The sequence below is a fragment of the Lathyrus oleraceus genome, chromosome 2 (genome assembly GCF_024323335.1).
Source record: "Lathyrus oleraceus cultivar Zhongwan6 chromosome 2, CAAS_Psat_ZW6_1.0, whole genome shotgun sequence".
NCBI classification, from domain to species: Eukaryota; Viridiplantae; Streptophyta; class Magnoliopsida; order Fabales; family Fabaceae; genus Lathyrus; species Lathyrus oleraceus.
Window position 1 is genome coordinate 489495637 of NC_066580.1, and position 16071 is coordinate 489511707.

Below are 16071 nucleotides of genomic sequence, written 5' to 3' on the forward strand. Positions count from 1 at the left end.
TTTATTTTATTTTTATTAGTTAATCGTTTAATTGATAAATATTAATAAAATCAGAAGCTAATAAAATCAATCATTTTTAAGATTAACTCAAACACTTGATCAATATCAAGTACTTTTTAAAACATTTAACTATTCTTTCATTTAATTTCAAAACCATTTCATTGTCAAATAAAAAATTGATTCATAATCAAATTAATTTCATACAACGCGAATCAAATACTTGATCAACATCAAGTCATTTTCAAATTAATCAAAAGCGCTTCAATTCTTTTCACAATAAACAATCAGATGGAAAAGGATCAGTTGGACATGATTATCCTCATAGTCCCCAAGTATTTTGATGATGGTCGTAATTAGCCTACTGTTCGATTAATCGTGTTTCGTTCAAAACACAATAAATAAATGAATCTAGTTCGTTCTTTAGTGGATGAAAAATAATTATTTAACGTAATTATCCATCCTAGTCCTCGAGTATTTGGATTATGACCATAATTAGCTACCGTTCAAATACTTGTCTTCCATTAAGAAAACATGACTTAATTCGCCTCACAAACTTCATAAATAACTTGGACGAAAAAAGATCAGTTATACGTAATTATCCATCCTAGTCCCCGAGTATTTGGATGATGGTCGTAATTAGCCTACCATTCGGATACTCGTCATCCACCCAAAAACAACTCAACCAATCAAATCAACTGTTTCCGCCTTAGCGCGACGCCAAAACCCTTTTCATAAAAAGAATAATATTTTATCCATTTCGATGCAAAACACAAACTAACACTTCATTCTCCCATGCGCGAGTAGCTAGCAACGTTTCCGCTCGAATGCGATCAAAACATGATATTTTTCAATGTGAAGCAAGCAACGCTCATTTCTTCTATGTGCGGGTAGAAAGCAATGTTTTACCACTCGAATGCGACCTAAATATCTTTCGTTAAAATTGACCAATAAACAAACATTTGCTACCAAGAAGTACGTAGCTTTGAATTACTCATCGCACCAGAAGATACGTAAGAGCGAGATTCAACGTCTCGTCAAGCACTATAATAAAAAGTCCAAAACATCTTTTTCTTGCTAAGAACTACGTATATTTGAATTCCTCATCGCACTTGAGGATACGTAGGAGCAAGACACACAATCTTGTCAAGTACCTGAATAAAAAACCTATTTTTAGTCGTTTTCTTTTTCCTCTCAAACTTTTAATATCTAGAAGAAAACAAATAACATACGCTAACACTTATTTGCAAAACTAACTAAATGGTTCCCATTGAGTACAAACGAATGTGAGAGATGCTAATACCTTCCCCTTACATAACTGACTCCCGATCCCAAATTTGGTTATGACGATCATTTTCTGTTTTCCCTTTTCTTTTGGAATAAATAACTTAAGTTACGACTTTGTTGTATTTCAAGCATTTCGTTACACCCGAGTATTTTTCACGCTGCGATAGTTGGCGACTCTGCTATTATTTCGAACATTTCGTCGCGTTCGGGTATTTTTTGCGCTGCAACAACCGTGAGTATGGTATTCATGCAGTTGAGAAGTTATCAGAGCTTCGTTATTCACATTGTGTATCTAATACCTGATAGTAGTATTAGTAGTATAAAAGTAGTAGTAGAACTCTGTAGAGCCGAGTGGATCCATAAGATAGGATAACCCATTGAGATTATTATGTCACCCATTTATATTGTTGAATTTCAGGTATGACAAGGGAAAAAAGCAAAGTTGCTTGAAGACGTCTGAAGATTTTATGATGTTTTGAGTAGTTTTCGATGTTTATATGTACATATCTTAGCATTTTGATTATGCACATTTGTATATCATATGCCATATGATGTATCATATAGTTTGGACATGTATATATAAATGATATTGTTAGGAACTTATGTTGTACCATTACCAATTAACATTACATGTAATATTATTCTAGATGTATATTGTATGTGGGTGTTATAGTATCCATATGATATGTGCGCCTTCTTCTGTGACACTCGTTACTAAGACTTTTTCACGGGCATCCCAAAACAGTTGTCCACCAAGCCCTTGTTCTTACATCATGTAAAAAGACTTCACCATGTACACCTTTGGTTAAGCCTCTGGTTAAAGGAAGTAGAAAAGCCTTGATGAGAAGTTGGTGTCATTGGGAAGAGGCATATTAAATGTCTCCCTCGTGTTTAGCAATATTTCACAGGCACATCTCAACACGTGTCCCTACGTATGATGGTAATGATTCCTTCTAGTATTAGGAAATTTGAGTACTCTTGAACAATTCATAATGAAATCTTGATCATTGGTGGTGAGGGTCACATTTTCCAATGTCGTGGATCACACGATTCATCTTCCTTATGGGGATATATAAGGAGTTATGGAGTTTCCATTTTACCCCTTTTCGCCATTTCTGAACCTTTGAATAAAATTTCTCATGTATCTACAACCTCATTTATATATTGCCAATCTCTCCCCATCAACCATTATTTCTGACATACTTGCTCCACCTCTTCTAGCAGAGCGTACAATGTGCGGGTCACTTAGCTCGTTTTTTTAGGGTAACGCTGAAACCTTTCTTTTATTTTCATACTTTCTTGCTTTGTTAGGGTTTTTGTAAAGGAAAGTTATGGATCTTGAGAGAGAAAGTTGCTATTGGTGGTAGTACATTATGTTACAATATCCACTTTGAAGAGATGTTAGGGTTTTTAATCTTTTCTACCTTGTACTTTGGTGAATTTTCTCGCCATAGATGAAGTTTGGTGGAGGTGCGAAGTTTGTATTTATATTGACCATGTGCTTTTACTTATAGTAATTTATTTTATGTGTTGGTAGCCTCTTTCAAAATGGACAACTCTCAATTTAGAGTCCGGAAGGCGACATAAGACAACTCTGCCATGTGGGTGGATTAAGAAATGTTAGATACCTTCTCTGCATATGAGGGCGTTGTGGATCACACCTTTATTGAAACAGATCCCTTTTCATATTGGGGTGTGCTAACCCACGAAAGGGATAAAAGGATATGCAAAAATTATGGTGGGCGTTCTAAATCATCTAGTAATTTCTACTTCACATTTGTACCTAATGATCTAGACTTATATCAAAGTATTCTAGAAAAGTGTGTTATCTATGACACTCTTCTTTCACCTCTTTAAAGCCTAACATATTCTTACTGATTCAGCTTGTGGTCAAGATATGATGTCACTTAGGCATAATACTAAGATTTTTGAGGTTTATTCATTGTGTGTGAGTAACTTTAAGCACTAGTACTACTTGGTTAGCCCTCTTACCTAGGTGACTCACGCTAACATATGCAACATAGACTTTGAGCCTCCTTATCAATGTTCATATAAATTTTCCCGTTTCGGGTTCCAGAGCCATTTCTTGGTGGATGTCGGGTCTTATGTCTATAAATTGGACAATTTTTCCCATGAAGGCACACATACAAAGAGGAAATTGGTAACATTATTTGAATATTTAAGTTTTGTTGACGACATGGCTTCTTCGAGGGAGGTGCCAAGGAAACAAAAGAAGTCATTCATAAAGAAACATTTGCTAGTGGAAACTAGTAAAAAAGAGAATAAGTATGTGTCATGCCATAATTTTGTCCGTGTATTTTAAATTTTCATGCAGCCAACTTTATTTTTTTGTCTAGAATAAAATTTTGGTTTTACAGACAAACCGTTTGAATCGATTTCTTAGTCGTGCATAAAATCAATAAATAATGTTTTCAGGTTTGGGTCTGCAACTGTCTGTTTTATTGATTTACATTACACTTAGTTTAATTTGGTATACTCATTTTATTTTTATGCATCTTTGCGCGTGCGCATTTTGATAAGTCCGAGCCTTTTAATATGAGTATTTTTAATTGCAAAATTTCAGCCACGGTTGTCTATTTTATTAAACTTTATTTCACATAAGTTATTTTAGCGCATTCATTTTATTTTTTTCTCACATTTGTGCGGTCTATTTTTATTCATTTTATATCGTTTTTATTTCTTTTTTAAATCAAAGAAAAATAGTTGAGAATAAAAAGATAATTAATTTGATTTTTATTAGATTTTTTATTTAATTGAACTCATTTTTTATCACCTAAAATATTTAAGGGTAATATTGACTTTTAATCAAAATCTCAAATCCTAATTATTGATACTAGCGTTCAGACGGGCACTCCCGTGCCCGTTTGTCCGCTTTTTTTAATGCGCACAACAAAGAAAAATAAATGTATGTTTTTCTTTTTATGAGATTTCTATTGTATGTAGCATTAAAAATAATATTATTACACTTTGAAAATGATAAACAAAGATATTCAAAATTATATTAAAGCATGCAAAGTACTATTGATACTGTGTAATCAATGACATTCTCTAAGAGGAATGTCAAACATGAAATCTTTATTCGAAGTATTTTCTTTTTCTCTGCAATTGTTTTCCGTGGTAAAGAAAAAATGTAAGACTCTCAAATAATAATTTTTTTAGATAAAAAGATAGTAAAATTAATAGTAAGTAGTGTAATATAGTTTTTTTTACCTTATAAAGATTTGAATCAATTCTTCATACATCCCTTTATCAATGCGCTCTTGAGATTTATAAAACTACAAATACAAGACGAAATGTCATATCATCAAAGAAATACATTCAAACATTTGACTCATTTGAATATAATAAGGTTTATTGTAAACACAAATAAATGTATACCTGGAGAATGAAGATACTTTGTTTTAGTCTAGATTTGATAGAACAACAAATGTGACTTATTTCTGAATTATCTGGATTTCTGATAAAAAAGAAAACAATGGACTTAGTAAATATATATGGTTATATATATATAAACTACTAATAGAAGGTAAATTCATGAATTCAAAAATATTCAAGAGTAAAAATATTCTTAAATGAATAAAATAAAAACCTCTCTCTCTCTCTCTCTCTCTCTCTCTCTCTCTCTCTCTCTCTCTCTCTCTCTCTCTCTCTCTCTCTCTCTCTCTCTCTCTCTCTCTCTCTCTCTCTCTCTCTCTCTCTCTCTCTCTCTCTCTCTCTCTCTCTCTCTCTCTCTCTCTCTCTCTCTCTCTCTCTCTCTGAGGAAACAAAAACTATCAAGTGGGATACTTAGACGGAAATCAAATTCAATCTAAATTTTCAAATTTTTATTTTTAAAATTCAAAATTTTGAAATTTCTGGAATTTGTCTTGTAACAATGGTAAAAAAATGTAAATTCACAAAATTCTAGTATCCGCTTAAAATTAAGTTAAAAATTTCAAAAATTTCGAAATTTTTACAAGGATATCATGATCATTCCATTCCAAACAAATATGCCAAATTTAATTGGAGAGTGTCAAGTTAAATATTCTCATGGCTTATATTTCCTGTGTGATTCTCTATTATATTTCACTAATATTAAAAAAAGTAATAATTAAACGAAAAAGTGCATATGCTACCAGCATGGTAGAGTACGAATTTCGCCGGTGTAGAGGCTTCCTTTCCATGTTTATGCACCATTTTTCCCTTCTTAAATTTATATCTCTCTAAAACGTGAGTAATACACTTTCCTGCATTAAAATTACACCAAACAAAATTAACAAAAGGAGAAAGACATCAAATACAAAGATCATAAGAGGAAGACTATGGTCATAAAAAATAAAACCCTATTATTAAGAAGGATCAAAGAGATGGAGTGAATTAAGAATTAAAAAGAAAAATTAACTGAATGAATGATTCCTGCATGACTTTATCTTCATGTTTTATCAAATTTATGTAAAAGAAAATTAAGAATTAAAAAGAAGAAAAGAAAAAAGATTAGCGAAACAAAGAAGAGAGATGAAGAAGTGTAGAGAAAAAAGAAATTAAGAGATGATGGTTGTTTGATTTTGAGTTTTGAATTTTCATAACAATAAGAGACAAAGAATTGAATGTTACTATATGTGGTTCGTTAAACATCGTAATGCATAAACAATTAATTTTTTCAAATGTAATTACAATATTTATAGTGTATGATTGGAATAAAAATATGTCAGTCTAAAAATTAAAGGTTTATAGATTTCTTTAATGTTCATATGATGTAATATAAACCAAAAGAAAGAGAACTTACATCGTCAAAGTTGTTGATTTTATATTTTTAATATAACATCTTCAGTGACCAAGTGATATAAAAAAAATTATAGTGAAATAAAAATATTTATGAATTAACTAAAAGGGAGAGAGAAAAAGAAATAATTAATTTTTAAGTAAAAGAAAGTGAGAATTATTTTAAATTAAAAGATAAGGAATTTTCTAACCACTTCATTTTGTAACTGATGTAAGTTACCAAGAACATAATTTTTTTAATTATATTATGTTATTTATTTAAAAAGAACTAAAGGGTATTTTTGGATAAAAATTAGGCCACTCCAAAATCATGTATTCCCTTTATATATAGGTATAGATAAATGTTAACTTGTCATTAACCTTGGATTCGTTAGCGCCGCCCATTTATTCGAATGATTCTCTTTCAGTTTTAAAAAATACAAGAAAATTAAAGTAAAAAAAGGTGGTTGAAGTAGTCTTCTTCACGTGAACGCCAACTGCATCACTTCATTGATCACCATACATACTCCCTGATATCCTTTCCTTCTGCACTCATCCAAACTGCTCTCCCTCTCTTGATTCTTCATGCACGAACCACACTTTCACTCAATCAAAACCACCCTTCAGTAATCACTCACCTTCTTTCATCTTACCTCATATCAACTTCTCCACAACAACCATAATGCAATATCACTCATGTACTTCCTTCAGCATTCTTTCCAACACAAACCTTCCCTCACCTACAACTCATAACGCCACCAACCTCCTTTCGTTTCAGCTTCAACCGTCGGCGGACCATCTTATCACCACCATCTCCTCACCTCCATTCAAGATCCGCTGGTTCTCACTATGTTTTAGACCTCCATACTGTATCCACGACCAGGGCCGACCATATGCAAGTGCAGCAAGTGCTGCAGCAAAGGGCCCCAAATTTTGAAAATTTTAATTATTTTTATAAATATTAATAAAAATAAATAAAATGTTATAAAAAAATTCAATAATTGAAAAAATATTATGATAAAAACTCAATACATACAAAAATCAATATGAATCAAAATTCAAAATAATTATAATTAAATTAATTTTTGATTAATATATAATTGTATTTTTGATATGTTTTTTTTAAATTATTATAATTATATTTTTTTAAAATTTGGGCCCATTTTTGAAATTAGAACGGGGCCTCCGAAATGATTGGGCCGACCCTGTCCACGACTAACCTCCATCTAAAGCATGTCCACTTCTCACCAACCAGGCAACACAAATAACACCCTTAACAACACAACGCCACCACTAAACCTCCCTCATAGCCAACCGTCACCGCTATCAAACACGATCTCACACTCAACAAATTCACATCACCACTAATTTCTATTTCCGCCTTCGTTTCAACAGGAAGATCCTCCGCTCACCACCTTATTTCATTTTCACCACAACCACATCTCTTCTGGTGCACCACCGCACACAACCACTAAATTAGCTTCGTCTCACTCTCTCCTCAACTCACCTCCGAGCTCCCTCTGCTCACAGAACTACGATTCCGCTGCAACCACCATCTTCAACTACGTCGTAACACACCACAACATCAACCTTCTAACCTCCAGCAACCGTGCTCCTCCGGGTGAAGTCAAACGGAAACACATTTCTTTGCACAACAACAATATAAAAGTAACTCTTGGTAACAATTTGATTTCAAATAATTTTTTGTGTTGTGTTGTTGAGTTGACATTTCATTTACGTATTTTTGTGTTGAATTTAGGTATGGACTATGCTGAACTTTCGTTAATTTTGTTCATGTAACCAATATGGAAAATATTTTTTATTTGTGGGTGTGCTGCTATTTGTTGTTTTCATTGCGTTTAAAATTGGATTGAATCTGCAGATTCAACATGATTTATATGTCGTTACTCAGTTGGATTTTCATTTGATGTAAGGATGTAATTTTTTGATGCATATGTGTGTTGTTTGGTCGCATTCGGTGTTATGTTTCGCACGATTCGTTGCGTTACATTACAACTCGCGCGTTAACTTTTGTGTCACCGCATTACTTGTCATTATGTTACTTTAACTTTCGCAAATTGAAGAACTCTTATCGAGAAAGTGTAAATTGAAGTATGACAAGAATGTCGCTTTTGCAAAAGAGTGAAGCGCAATCATTGAATGAAATCTTCCACCCAAACTCACCGATCCGGGTAGGTTCACTATTCCCTGCTCTATTGGCTCACTAACTATTGGTCATGCTTTATGTGATTTAAGAGCTAGCACCAATCTGATGCCACTATCTATGATGAGAAAGTTAAAATATGGTGAGACGAAGCTGACTCAAATGACTCTACTATTAGTTGATCATTCGATCACATATCCTTATGGAGTTCTTGAATATGTCCTTGCTAGAGTCGACAATTTTTTGTTTCCGACAGGTTTTATGATTTTAGACATGTTTGACGATTCTGAAACACCACTACTCCATGGAAGACCATTTTTGGCAACATGAAAAGCTTTTATTTATGTGGAATTGGATGATTTAATATTGATATTAAACAAAGAAAATGTTGTGTTCAATATCTTTATAGCGATGAAGCACCAGAAAGAAAATCCTTAGTGTTATTGGATAAACATCATGAAAGAAGTTGTTCAAGAGGTAACTATAGCAGAAACACCTTCACCACCAATGGACCAAGTTATTATTAATTTAGTATAGAAGGTTAAAGATGAGTCTGACATGGAGATGGCTAAGTGTTACTTCAACTTCAGGTAACATGAGTTGATAACACAACAAGAAAAAATGAAGAATTGGATGGTACTGAGAAATTGAACCCCATACAAATTCAAAAAGATGTTGAGCTGAAAGAGTTACCGAAAGACCTGAAGTATGCCTTTTTGGGTGAAAAACCATTACAATTGGAGTGTGACTGATCTAAAAGGTATTAAACCCCACTTATTGCATGCATAAGATAAAGCTCGAAGAATAATTCAAGTCGGTAGTTCAATTGTAAAGAAGACTCAACCCTACCATGAAAGAAGTGGTGAGAAAAGAGGTTCTGAAACTACTTGAAGCATGTGTGATAATCCTATTTCTGACAGTCTTTGGGTGAGTCCAATTTATGTAGTCCCTAAATAGGGAGGTATGGTCGTCATTCGAAATTAAAAGAATGAGTTGATTCCAACTCGAATAGTTATCAGATAACATATGTGTATTGATTATAGGAGGTTATTCCAAACAACTAGAAAATATCATTTTCCATTACCTTTTATGGATTAAATGTTAGAAATATTAGTAGGTCAAACATATTATTATTTTCTGGATGGCTATTTAGGATACATCCAGATTGCAGTAGATCCCGCAGATTAAGAAAATACCATTTTTACATGTCCTTTCAGAGTGTTTTCCTATCGCAGGATGTCATTCGAATTATGCAACGCTCCCACCACTTCCCAAAGGTGCATGCTTTCTATATTTTCTGATATGATTGAATCTTTCATCAAGGTATTTATGGATTACTTTTCTGTTTTTGGTAGTGAGTTTGATAAATGTCTTACTCATCCTAATGTTATTCTAAAGAGATGGTACTAAAACGAACCTTGTTTTAAATTGGGAAAAATGTCATTTTATGGTTACAAAAGGTTTCGTTTTGGGGCATAAAGTCTTATCGAAAGGAATTGAGTTTGATTAAGCCAAGATTGAATTTATTGAAAAATTACCAACTCCAATAAATTTAAAGGTGTGAGAAGTTTCCTAGGACATGCTGGTTTCTACTGAAGATTTATAAAGGACTTTTCTAAAATTGCAAAGCCTCTTTGCAATCTCCTAGTCAAGGAAAATGATTTTTCTTTTAATGATGACTATTTTAAATCTTTTTCTGTCATTAAAGAAAAGTTAGTAACTGCACCCTAATCGTCGCTCCAAATTGGGAACTCCCCTTTTAGCTTATGTGCGACGCAAATAATTACACGATAGGAGTAGATATTGGTCAATGCTACGAGAAATGTTTCCACATGATTTATTATGCTAGTAAGGTTTTAAACAAAAATAAGGTGAGTTATACCACCACCGAAAAAGAATTACTAGCCATGGTATTTGCTTTGGAAAAATTTCAGGCATATCTAATTTGTTCGAAAGTTGTGATTCTTACAGATTATGTAGCGTTTAAATACCTTTTCAACAAAGGAGATTCAAAGTCAAGGCTACTCCGATGAATATTGTTATTACAAGAGTTAGACATATAAATAAAAGATAAAAACATATGTTGCAAATGTGGCAGCTGATCACTTGTCCAGGTTGGAGAGTAAGCAAGTGACTCAGAAATAAAAGAACATTACTGAAGAGTTTTCGGATGAACACTTGATGGAAATTAGCGAACGACCTTGGTTTGTTGATATGAAAATCTATAAAGCTTCAAAAAGTTTTATGTAAGACTACACATGGCAGCAAAAGAAACAATTCTATAAGGAGGCTAACCACTATTTGTGGGGTAAGCCTTATCTGTTTAAATAGTGTTGACAATTTAATTTGTAAGTGTGTTGCGGGTAAGGACAAAAGACATAATGTGGAATTGTTATAGCTCAACTTATGGAGGCCACCATAGTGGGTAAATAATAGTAGCAAAAGGGCTTCAAAATGGATTTTGGTGGCCAACTCTATTCAAAGGTTGTAATTTTCATGTTCAAGGATGTCTCGAATGTCAGTAAATAGGTAACATTTCGAAGCGAGACAAAATGCCTCTTAATGGTATGATAGAGGTAGAACCCTTTGATTGTTGGGGAATTGATTTCATAGGTCATTTCTCACCATCTAAATCTCATGTTTACATTCTGGTTTGTGTAGATTATGTAACCCATATGGGTTGAATCCATAACTTGTGTTGCTAATGATGCCTGAATTGTCTCTATAGTTTAGAAAAAAGAACTTTTTTCTAGGTTCGGAGTCCCTAGAGTATTGCTCTCTTGACGGGAGGACGCATTTCTGCAATAAATATTTGGAAAGTGTGTTGGATAAATATAATATGAAATATAAAGTATCCGCACCTTATCATCCGCAAACTTGTGGGCAATTAGAAGTGTCAGACAAGTTGTTGAAACAAATTTTAGAAAAGACAGTTGTTACATCTGGGAAGGGTTGGTCCAAGAAGTTAGATGATGCTCTATGGGTATATATGATAACATTTAAGACTCATCTAGGATTATCCCCATATCAATTGGTCCATGGGAAGGCTTGTCACTTACCGGTCGATCTGGAACATAAAGCATACTAGCCAATTAGGTTTTTAAATTTTGATGAAAAAGAAACTGGAAGAAAGAGATTGTTGAAGCTGGATAAGGTAAGATATAATACTTAAAGGTTATGCAAATTATGTGATCTCCAAGGAGCGAACCAAGAGGTATACTGATAAGAACTTGGTGAGAAGAAATTTTCAAATAGGGCAGAAGGTTTTGTTGTACGAATCTCGACTGAGGTTGTTCCCAGATAAGTTAAGTCTAGATGGTCTGATCCTTTTATTATTAGTAAAGTATTTGTGAATGTCCGTGTAGAAATATAGGATACTGGAGATTCTTACACTTTTACTGTGAATGACCAAAGGCTGAAGATTTATACGAGAGGTGAGATATCAGCTGAAAAGGTGTCTCTAATACTTGCAGAGCATTAGACAAGAAGTTCAAGAAAATGAATTTAAATAAGCGCTTAATGAAAGGCAACCCATCTAAAAAAATCCAATCGTAATTTAAATTTCATATTACTTTGTTTAATCATATTTTATTTTGTAGTATGTTGTTTGATGAAGTAGTGTGAAGAAGGGTGATCAATGCATTTTTACGCGCACTCTTTCACTATTATACTAAGACAATTCTTTACTTTATAATGTTATTTATATTGTTTTTAGTGTATTTTACAATTTTAATATAATTTTGCTCTGATTTTATTTTCATAATTTATTTTATGAATAAAGAGTAATTTGACACTTTCTCGCTATGCATAACATAACTCGAGCTATAACACGTTGTTTGATGCATTTTAATATGCATTGGAAAACTAAGAGGATATTCTACAAGTTGTGTTAAATTCAGAAGTCAATTCAAAGTGTGGAAGATTCAAATACTATGTTTTTGTGCCAGAGTTAAGAAATAATTATTTTTGAGCCGATCTTTATGTTTTTCATGCCGGTTTCTATTAGGGCCCAATTTCTCTTGTATTATTTAAACAAAATCACAACATTAGGTTAAGCATTCATTTTTCATGAAACAAGAAAATACATATATGAATTCCATGGAGAACTAATCACCTAGGGGTTGATCTACTGGTTCGTGTTTCACCGATACTTTGAGGCTTTTACAATTTCCAAAGCAATTTCAATTCCTTTTCAATCTTGTTATGTATATCTTGCATGCTTAATTTAATTTCAATATATTGTGTTGATTTATTTTGATTGATATATGTTCCTTAACTATAATCGCGTTTAGCGTAACTTTTTCGTTAATTCGCGCAATCTTAAACTGTTTGCTTAATTCGAAAAACAAGGGCATAAATCATATAGTATCAATTTCACTTGTTTGATTGATGTTGTAATCGAAAAGGGAATATAATCCACATAGGGTTATAAAATTATAATAATCGATGATAAGTTGGAAATCAAAACAATAGATTAGTTTGTTAAACTTATTCGTAATCAAATTCTTTTAATCATAATCTTAATCAAAAACCTAAATCAAATCCCCGTTGTTTCAATTGGTTGGTTAAAATAATCAAGAGTCCTTGCAATATGAATTGAGTTTCATTGTCTTATACTATCCTTTAGTAACTCGTTTTTGACCCGTGTGCGACAACGAATCAAATTGACGCCATTGTCGGGGACTCTTTAATAATTTTAGCCAATTTTAAAATTCTAGTTTATAGTCTTGTTAGCATTTTGTTTATTTTTGTTTTTAATTTTTGTTTGTTGATTTTCAGGGTTGCAACTTGCAGTATAATGGTAAGTGTTTCAGCCTATCAAGTGACTATGTAAACTACTTTTTCAAGTTGGTCTGAATTTTTTCCAAAAAAAAAAATCAACAAACAATACTCCCTTCAAAAATACTTCTAAAATACTTCTAAGGGGGTTTTGACTCTCAAAATCGCATATTTCTCTTTTTTCTATTTTCATATTTTCATATTTTCAAAACAATTGAAAATAATTTGTAGATTTGTTATTTTATTTTAAGTAATATTTTTGTAATTTTAAGATTTTATTTTCATTGTTTTAATTATATTTTATTATATTTTAATCATTTTATTAGATTTTATTAAATTTTGATCATTTTATTAGATTTTTAGTCATATTTTATTTTCATAGTTTATTTTATTGAAGTTATCAGCATTGTTGTGTTTATTTGTTGCATGACCAAATTCTAATATGGTTGAAACTCAACGAGTGATGCATGTACTAACACTCACATTTGTTCTGTTTGTGTTGAGATAGAAGTTGTCTTGCAGGTTGATATTACCTCTGACTCTTCCATAGACACCCCTATTTGCACTATTCTTACAGATGAAGCTCTGAACGTTCCGACCACACGAACAAATCATCCATTTAAAACCTACCTTGTTTAGAGTTTAAACCACTTCCCAGAGATTTAAAATATTCATAAAAGCTTGAATTTGAGAAAGAATGGGAGTTATTACATGAACATAAGAAGGAAATTGAATGGACCTTGGCTAATATTTTTTTAATATTAGCCAATCAATGTGTATGCATATGATCTTACTTGAAGATGGAGCAAAATTAGTGAGACAACCCCTTAACCCTTTGATTCTTCTTGTTGTGAAAAATTAGATTACTTTCACGTGCCCATTTGACACTTTTACTTATCTAATATCGTTCTTTGATCCTGGAATAAAAGGCGAAGGCACTAATAAAAATTTCAAAGTCAATGGACACCGCCTGAAGTTACTCCATGAGAGCCCCACTTTGGAAGAAGAAACTGTAGAAGAGCTCTCATTGGAAATGATACTTATACAATCATTTATCCGCATTGACTCCTCGAGTATGTTATTTCCCCCCCCTCTCTCTCTCTCTCTCTCTCTCTCTCTCTCTCTTATTTTATGCTTGTTTCTTTCGTTAAAGACAATATGTATTTTAAGTATGGGGGAGGGATGTCATTTACTTTTGTTGTTTTGTTTTCTTCATTTACTTTTGTTGATTTGTTTTAATTTTTAAAAGTAAAATGCATACTTTTTCGTTGGGTTTTGGGGTCACAAGTGTGAGTAATTTCTTTTTTCTCTTGACTAAAGACTGATGGTGTGATGTTAGATATTTTCTTTGCATTCTTGATAAGTAGGACTAAATTCTAAATTGTGCATTATTTATGGTTAATCAATGCCCTTTGTGAGATTTTGAGTCTTACAATTGGTAACATACAAAAATTCATTTATTTCTTCTTTTATTATGTGATTTCACTCATGTTTGTTAGTTACTCTAGAACTTGCCTTGACTCTTGTTAAAACTTTTTGCTTACTTATGCACACTAATATGATAGAGGCAATTTGTTTCTTTGTTTTATTTTTTATCCACTTAGCCAAAAAGTCAACCATGAAATTGTCATCCCTTGTTTGAAGCCCCTTTGAGCCTATTTATCCCATTTTTTGTTTATAACTCTTTACAAGCCTAAAATGAAAAATAAATAATATTATTACCCTACTTAAGAGGATGAATGAGTCTTGCTTGGAGTTGTGTAAGGTTGAATTAGTATAGTTGGGTTGTGATATTTCAAAAGTTGATAGAAAAATAAAAAAAGTTGAAAAATATATAGAAAAAAAAAAAGAAAAGAAGGAAAAAAATTCAAATTACTATTCCTTCTGGAAAAAAAAGAAGAGAAAGAGAAAAAATTGGATGTCGTTTTTGTTTGAAAGCGAATGAAATTTTGTTTGGTTCAACCCCCACTATTTCTTTCAACTCTATTTTTCCCTTTAAATTTTAGCCTACTATCCCTTAGGATTAATCTCACTCATATCTTGTCCAATTTACAACCTGAATAAAGTATTTTTGATCTTTGTATGCATTTATTTCATGTGTGGATGTTAGAGTAATTTCAAACTTATAGTAGTATTAACTTTCATGACGTGCTTTTAGTGTAAGCAAATAACCTAAATACTTGAGAGTTTAGAGAATTTTATCTTGTGAGGATCTTACTACTTATGATGTCTGTCCTCTAATTTGCTTTCATTGTCACAAGAAGTTACCCACTAACGCCATATTCTTTCAAGCTTAGAATGAGAATTTTTCTTGCCACTTTGGGATATTGGAAATGTTTGAAATTGCATGTTATGTTTTGTTATCGTTTTTATTCTGTTTTGAATTTTTGAATTTGGAGTTTTACTTGGAGTGCAATGGTTTAATTGTGGGGAAATTTGATGATTGCATTTTGATGCACACTCTTTTACTATTGTACTAAGAGAATTCTTTACTTTCTCTTTTTATTTATCTTGTTTTAAGTGTGTTTTCCAATTTTAATTTAATTTCGCTCTTATTTTATTTTCGTCATTTATTTTTTGAATAAACAGTAATTTGACTTCTTTTTTTCCGGTGCAAATCATAATTTGAGCTACGAGATTCTGTTTAACATGTTCTAATATGCGTTGGAAAGAGAAGAGTATAAGCTACTAATTTTGTGTTGAAGTCAAAAGCCAATTCAGAGTTCAAAAGAGTCAAATACTATGTTTTTGAGCCAGACTTAAGAAATAATTAGTTTTGGACTGGTTTTTATGTTTTTTGGGTCGGTTTCTATTAGGGTCTGATTTCACTTGTATTATTTAAACAAATTCTCAACATTAGGTTAAGCATTCAGTCTACACGAAATAAGAAAATACGACTATGAATTCTATGGAGAACTAATCACTTAGGATTGATCTACTAGTTCGTGTTTCCACCGATACTTGGAGGTTTTTACAATTTTCAAAGCAATTTCAATTCTTTTTAAATCTTGTTTTGTATATCTTGCATGCTTAATTCAAGTTCTATAGAATGTGTTGATTTATTTCGATTAATATATGCTCCT